The sequence below is a fragment of the Mandrillus leucophaeus genome, unplaced genomic scaffold (assembly GCF_000951045.1).
Source record: "Mandrillus leucophaeus isolate KB7577 unplaced genomic scaffold, Mleu.le_1.0 Scaffold184, whole genome shotgun sequence".
Classification (NCBI taxonomy): Eukaryota; Metazoa; Chordata; class Mammalia; order Primates; family Cercopithecidae; genus Mandrillus; species Mandrillus leucophaeus.
Genome location: NW_012101854.1, coordinates 2,602,453 through 2,610,987, shown reverse-complemented (window position 1 = coordinate 2,610,987; position 8,535 = coordinate 2,602,453).

Below are 8,535 nucleotides of genomic sequence, written 5' to 3'. Positions count from 1 at the left end.
GATATGCTAAAAGCCAGAAAATTTTATACATTAAAATCTCCACTGTACAAATTAAAGAAAATTATTTTAATTCAGTATAACATAACCAAATAGTTTGGAAGTTGATATTCTTTTTGAAAATTCTCTTTAGTTTCTATTCATTGCCCATGTTATGTGCATATCGGAATATTTGATAATTACTTCATTGAAGTCTATACTAAATTGTTATAATGACTTCAATGTTTATTTACTTTAAATTGTTTCTTCCTTCACAGAGATAGCAACATTTATAAAGTACCAGAAATACAGTTGCTTCAACTGTGTGTAATTTGTGCAGTATTATTGACTCCAATTGTGACAAGTCTTTGAAGATAGAGGAAATTGTATATAGAATCTAGAAGAACAATAATTAATTCACAATACATTTATTTAAGAGGTAGATTTATCTTTGTCTCTGAAACTAGGTGTCAAAATATTTGTAGATACTATTTACACATACATACGTATACACACATATACATACATGAGCACTTACATTTATGTCATTACAATTGGTTAAACAACAACAAAATGGAAAAATACTTCCCCAAATTATATGAATATAATTTCCTGAATATTTCCAACATAACACTAATAACAAGAACAACAGATTACTGTGCTTAATCAACACTGTTAAGTTTCCTCTTTTTTTAGCAAAAATAATAAGATGATCATTTGTTCATGAAAGGAGAAAGAGACAAATAGTGTGAAATGCTTAACCAAAGCAAGTGGCTTAAATGAGCACATATTCATTAATGAAAATAAAATGAAGATTTTACCAAAATAAAAATTCACCCTTGCTGAGAAGGAACATTCCATGTCCTTCCATCTTTAGGACTTCAGTCCGAAGGAGCTTGAGCTTGGCTTCCCACTGCCAGTGCTAAAGAGATTAGTGATGTAATTGTCATTGAATCTGATGTCCTTCTGGAAAAAGAGCTGAATTTGAAATGCAAATCAGAATTTATTGTATCTTTTATGACACAGTGAAAGAATTAAAGGACTCTAGTTTATGATGAGAAGAAATGAATGATAACTAGATAAGAGCTATGATTTTAGCAAAATAACAAAATGAAATAAGCAATGAAATCAGATTCTTTGCGGCTTCATTTTAATATGCAAACAGATTGTTTTTACTAATATGAGGCAATTAAAAAATTTAAAGATCATTTTCTAGACATGTAATAATTCAGACAACTATTTCTCTTTTTCCAAGCCACTTACTTAGTGGGCTTAAATGAAATCCATACACAAATATTAAATATTTGAAATTCCCATTGTTAACAATAAGAATTGCATGTATATAAATGCCATTCCTAATAATTGTAACTCTTAATTGTGCCAATAATAGTAGACATATTTGTTTTGGCTTCAGGGAATTGAAAGAGCCTGACAGACATTTTCAAGAATCTGTGTGTATATTCTGCAATGCGACATTAAGATATAAAACCTGTTTTGGAAAGGCTGCAGTATAGAGGAAAACACTGTATAATCCTGGAGTTTGTTGGACTCAATCCAAAGAATTTTAGTGAGTAAAAATGTGTTTTGTAATCCAAAAGCAGAATTATATAAAGTCACCATTAAAGGAACATCCAAAATAACACAAAAACAAACAAAAATTCAAAGAAACAAAGTAGGTTTCTGTTGAAACAATGTAGTTCTCTAACTTGACCAGGAAAAATAAAGGATGTAATAAGCTCTGGCTCGTTAACTCTTTGGATTCTGTGAGTTAATTGTGACGTGGTTGCAGCGTGCATCACATGCCAAATCTAGACTCAAGCAATGTAGCAAGCTGTCCTCCTCTTCAAGCAACTTGTACTTTTTGTGTGTGTGGAAGTAAGAAATCTTTGGAGAATATACACATGTCTCAAACTGTGATTTGGGAAAAAAGGTCAATATGAGTTGAGAGAAAAGAGAGATCACCTTGGGCTGGTGTTCAGCTGAACTATGAAGAAAGTATTGAATTTACAAAGGCAAGACAGAAAGAGAAGGTTATTTCAGGCAAGTGGCATAACATGTTAAAAGTGAAAAATCTGAATATCAATATTAGGTTGAATGACAATAATAATAATAGCAAACATTTATTGATTACTTGAGAAAGATTCTGTTCTAAGCACTTTATATCTACTACCTCATTTCATCATCAATCTTTGTCTTACAGATGAGGAAATGGAGTTACAAAGAAGTATATGACTTGCCTATGGAGGTGCTGAGATCCAGGCCAAGGTCACCTTGCAGCCAGGCTACTTTCTGCGGTGCAATGATAGAATGTAAAACTTGTTGATTGTGGGAAAGAATCAACTTACTGCTGATCCAGTATAGACATCTTAGTCGGTGTTATTAACTAATGTCAGGCATGACAATACTTTATTTTCAAATAGGATTCTGGGACTTCTCTGGCTTCAGCCACTGGAAACTCCGATTCTAATATTTGTGAAAATAAAATTCTGGTCATATGGCCAAAAGTGAACAGTAAATAGCCAAAGTGAAACATTATTTTGTAGTCACTTTTAGTTTGTCTATTATACTGTGTTTCTTTATTGCCCCTGAGCAAATTAAATTGGTCAATTCAGTGGAGAAAAATAATCAACACGAAGCTTTGAAATGACCAGTTGTTTAACTAGAAAAATGGAAAAGTCTCAATTTGTAGACACAGTCTAAATGTGGAAAAATCATTAAACACTAAAACTCGAGGCAAACTTTACAAGTTCTCTTTCTAAATTAAAATCACAATTAATATTATGAGTCATTACACTATAGAGCTAGATATAAATGTAATTAATTGATGTTAGAAATATCATACAATTTAATAGAATTATTTTACTAATAGACTTGCAATTGAGACTCCTTACTATAAAATAAGTCATTTTGATGGACTTTTTAGGGGGGGAATCGTAATAGACAGAGTTAATATGTATTATTTATTCCCAGCAATGTTTTTTATTATGCACATGGGCCCAAAGGCTGAAGCAATGGACAAGAATTTTTAAAAATAAATTGAAAGAATAAATAAATGAAATAAAATTAAAGCCACATGTCACTTTTTTTGTTGTTCTTTTTTTTTTTTTTTTTTTTTTTTTTTATTGCGTAGGGGGTTGCATTTTGACTGTTTGCTACTCCAAGCTCGTTGGGTCTGGTTTCTGGTAATCTTGCAATTAAAGGCCTATTCCTCAAATAGTCTAGGGAAGTCCCTAGTGGCATGCAGAGAAAGCAAAAAATGAAGACTCAACTTCAGCAGATCCCCAAGAATCTTAAACACAGTCCACACAGCCCCTGATAGCTGTGAGGCATCCTGGCAGTTTAAAGGGATACTTTCCCCTGAATAGGTAATTTTGAAGAGGTTCAGTACAATATTAGACACTTTGTATCATCAGACATAGATTTATGTAAAGTTCTTGACAATCACAAAACATGAAAAAAAATGCGGACCAATAGAATTCTCATTTGTTAAGAAATTGTCCAGAAAAGAAATCAGGAGACAATTCTATCTACCTTTCTCTTGATCATTCAATCTAAGGGAAGAAGGAAGAAAGAAGATGTCTGGAATGCAATGTGAAATTTGTTTTTAAAAAATGCTCTTATGAATTTACTTCTAATCATTCCTTGCCTGTATAATTATGTATTATAATGATGTCATCACATCAGTTTTTTGATGGAATGTCAGAAACATTTCACAAGTCTATGACTCCCTGAAAACTCAAGTGCTTTTATAACTCCTTAAACTGACTATAATAGGCGTTATTCTTTCTTTTAAATGATTGTCAGAGGGACCTACTATTATCTTGATGCTTATATTTGAGAAACTTTTGCTCGAGCTCTTGTACACCTTCATGGCAACACTCAATTTCCAGTCTCTTTTGTGGCTTCCTCTTTCTGCTTCTCATTATGTTGAACCAGTTGAATGTTTTGTCTGTTTTGATCAGCAAGGTTAGAAGTGAGCTGAATTCTGAACATTTTTCACACTGTTTTTTAGTTCTGCTTAAGAAATATTTACTGAAGCTCTGGACCCATAAAAATGAAGTGGATTTTGAGGTTTTTATTGATGTACTCGAAGAGGAAGTGTTGTCCATTGTTACTATATCCAAAACATTTCAGAAGTACAAGTAGAGAAATATGTCTCTATCATCAGAATTTAATATGAAATCATGTTCTTCTTTTGTCATACAGAAAATTTGCCATAGATTTTATCTGCAATGAAAGCTATGTCAGTGGTGCCACATAATACATTTGTAAAGGTTAGAGATATTTTAACCCTCATCTGTGACCAGAATTATAATGGTAAGCAACCCACTGAAGCACCAATGGCAGATTAAGTGTAAAATTTTTCTGCACACATTAATGCAAAACAGCACAGGAATCCACACATTGTAATGCAGTGTGGTCATTTTGAATAATGTCCTTGAAATTACAAATTTATTACATAAGTAAAAATATATGATTACAAATTCCATCAATCTTATGTCCTTGTCACGGATTTGTGTTTTTAGAGTCCAGGGAGATTATTCTGTTGTACTGGTTAAACTCTCAAAAAGGCCTGTGAAAACATAACAGCCACATTATTTTAATGACTTCCTTTTTGAAATGTGTATTGTTATAAATCATGCCTAAGAAACAGCGAATTCTCAGAAATACAGGTTTTACTTATATGGATTTTAATTTCCAAAGTTTATGTAATTCTCTATTTTTGAATTCTGTTTCTAAACAGAATTTACTTTCTCCTTTAATTGCACATTATATTTCATATTATTTTATATTAAGAGCTAAATTTCAGATCTAAAACTTTTCCATCAGGCAGTTCAGCAATTACTGAGCAGCCACAGAGCATACATTTTAGTCACTATATCAAAATCAGTTCACAAGAGAACTACAATTCAGAACTGGTAGAATAATGAAATATATATTTAGATATTTTTTCCCACTGGGTGTGCACAAGAATCAAATACAAGTTTTGATTAGGAAAATCCAAATAAACACTCTTTTGTTTGAATAGCTCAGACAGTGGAATTGCCTCACCCTGGCTTCTGGTCATTTTATTCTAAAGTGCCGAATGTATTTTGAATACACAATGGTTTAATTTAGTTGGTTTAATCCACAGTTTCAACTTTTGCCTTTCCTTTGAAAACAAGTTTCATAAAAGTATCTGCAGAAGCCTTGTTTTGATTACCCCTTATCCTTCAGCCTTAGATCAGTATCAGTTTTTTTCCCCTTGCTCATAATCCATTATAGAAAATACTGTAGATTTCTACGGCACAACCAAAACTCCACATTATGCTTGCAATGTTCCGTAATATTTGTATAGTATGAAGTAAAAATGTTTGCTTTAAGAGACATCTGCTATAAATAAAATGACAGTGTAAATTTTCAAGAGAGCTGCACAATTGCCATAAAGGCTCAAAACATGAACCTTCTAGAGTCGGTTCCAGCACTTAGTGATTTTCCAGTGGGTCAACCATGTTCACCTCCATGCTCTTGAACCCCCACCCAACTCCTGGTTCTCCTCACCTCCCTCTCAGACCCCGACATTGCAATGAAATTAGCCTGTAATGCTTTCAGCGCCCTTGCAGATCAGCTTTCGTTATCAGGGAAACATGTGAATGGCATTAAAATATGCTTCCCATTCTCACAAAATATTTCCTCAAAATACTTCAGAAACTCAAACCAGTTCCTTCAGATTCTGATATTATCTTTATTGAAAAGCATTGGCCAGCTTGAAATGGTTGACCATCCAGGTCAGTGATATATATGTATATTGTTTAAGAAGTTTCCAGAACTACTCATTGAAGCTCTGCCTCAAGTGAGATTTATTAGGGAGAACAGAGACAGACTTGCATTTCTTTATCCAAATTTTCTTGTCAGTCTTCTTTAAAAACAAGTAACTAGAGTTCCCATAATATGCTCTTTTTGCATGACAAAATGTTTTCAGTTTCCTGAAATGAAGAGCTTCGTAGTGGTTGTTGTCGGAGACTGAATTGAGACATCAATGATTAAGAATGACAATGACAGGCCAAAGATGTATTGAAGTTCAGAGGAAATCAGGGACAGTTTATTTAAAATGGTCACTGAAGAATATAAGGAAATTCATTTAAAAAGTCTTCATTGATTTCATTTATATATTTTTTAATATAGAAAGTGAAATCAGAGCACTAAATAGTACTTTAAACTTCAAAATATAAAATTCTGTAGAATAACAAATATATTCAAGCTTTGACCTTAATAAGGGCTTAAGGGGTTGATGGAGAAATATGTAAATTAAGGCTCATTATTTTTTTGATAACAAGAAAGGAAGTGCAACTCATGTGAATATTTCTTCATTTATTTACTGCATATCTAGCATGAAAGTACTTTTCAGTAGTTATAGAAATATATTTTAAATTGTTTTTTCATTATAATACCCCAAAGGCAAAATTATTTTATTGGAAAATTGATTTGCTATCAAATAAAATAAAAATGAGAGTTTAAAAGATCTAAACTAAACAAATGATAGAAATTTATTTGGCTCACAAATATTACCAGATGTCTTACTATGTGTATAGTTTATGACACACACACACACACATGCACACACAGAAATATATATATTTTAAACCTTCTCATATTTATTGTTCTCAAAAATGACTTTTTGTAATAATGGAGAAAATGTTAGCTTGCCACTTTTTCAGACAGCAAGTCCCCAATGCACATAGAAATTACATAAATTGTTATGACTATCAAACCCAATTGCCAAATTTTCTTTTACAAAATACTTCCACCTCTATAAATAGTTTAATTTCCCCTATCTCTTTGGGTCTTTTCTTTTTTAAAATCTTTTCCAGTGTCCTGCCCTGCAATATGTGTGAAGTTTTATCAAAAGCTTTCTGATATTACCATAAATTACTGTGTAAACAGAGTTATTGCTTATCTGTCAAGGGGGCTTTTTTTCCTTTCTTTAGCAATTTTCTCTATTTCGGGATGTGTGAAAGGTTTTCCCTGACTTTTTTTTATGTGTGTGTGTGAGGACTGTACCTTAAAAGTTTTGACCTTTAGTGAGGGTCTACAATAGAAACCTGTTTATAGAATAACCTCATGACACAACAGAGTCCAAAGAAAAACGTTTCTTTTTCTAAAACAAGTGTTTAAAGAAACTAATTTCTGTATAGTAGGCCATATCCCTATGTTGAACAAGCAAATTTATTGTGTTAATGTATTTTTCTACCATTTTAAAGTTCATTTTGGTTCCATATTTTACATGCAATGAATGTTTATTATTTTTCCAACTATTTATTTTTAAATCTCTTACAATTATGTTCCATTAGTAGTAGTACATGGTAAATGTTAATCTTTTTATAAGAATTATCTTATGAGGCTCTCCCGTATCTTGTTAGTCATAATTTTTGACAACCATGCAATTATCTTTTTTATTGTGTGCATTCTTAAAACATATCCAAGTTTAATTGGATGAATATTCTGCTTTGGAAAGAAGTTATGATGATATTCTATTATGGACTGTGTAATCTGGGAAGAGACTGAATATTGGGTTTGCTTTATTCCTGCCACAGGCAGGCAGGGATGAACTGAAATTTCTATTTTGGGCAGTGCAGGGAAAAGGTAACTTTGAGGATCCAGACTTGGAAAAATTGTCATGATAATGGAATATCTAGAAACTACTTTAAAGAAGAAAATTATAAAGCCCTCTGTGTTGTGCCGGGGGGGCTCATCAGTTGACTGGAATTTTCTGTTTCACACTCAATGGCTTGTCCTGCCATATCTCTAACTTTACATAAATGGCACTTCAGATATATTTTAAAATCCTTTACAGAAATTAGACAATCAATTCTTCCCTCTACAGCAAACATATAGCCTTACAAATAGACTAAAAAGCAAAATAAAAAAGACATGCTTTTGTACCTATCCTTATTGAAATCTGCGCAGCAGTTTTAAAAGTTCATGTTTGTCACCAAAAGACCACGTATGTCAACAGCGATTAAATTGTCCTCAAAGGCAACAACAAAAATAGTAAACAATGACAGCAAACAAAACCCTGAGACTAACTTCATTCTTGAATGGTGATTTTCTTTTTAGCACAACTACTCGTATAGATGCATTCACTCTCTCACCATATATCATAAAAAGAAGCTCTCTTCTTTTTTTTTTGTTTTTGTTTTTGTTTTAAGACAGAGCCTTGCTCTGTCCAGACTGGCATGCAGTGGCCTGATTTCATCTCACTGCAACCTCCGTCCCCCAGGTTTAAGCAATTCTCCTGCCTCAGCCTCCCAGGTAGCTGGGATTACAGGCATGCACCACCATACCTGGCTAATTTTTGTATGTTTAGTAGAGACGTGGTTTCACCATGTTGTCCAGGCAGGTCTCGAACTCCTGACCTCAGGTGATCTGCCTGCCTTGGCCTCCCAAAGTGCTAGGATTACAGGCATGAGCCACCGTGCCCCACCAGAAGCTCTTCTTTTATCAACCTATATCCGTCGTACATTTAATGTCTTTGGAGTGTGTAACATGGCATAATAATTGGGAGTGCTGCTTCTGGAG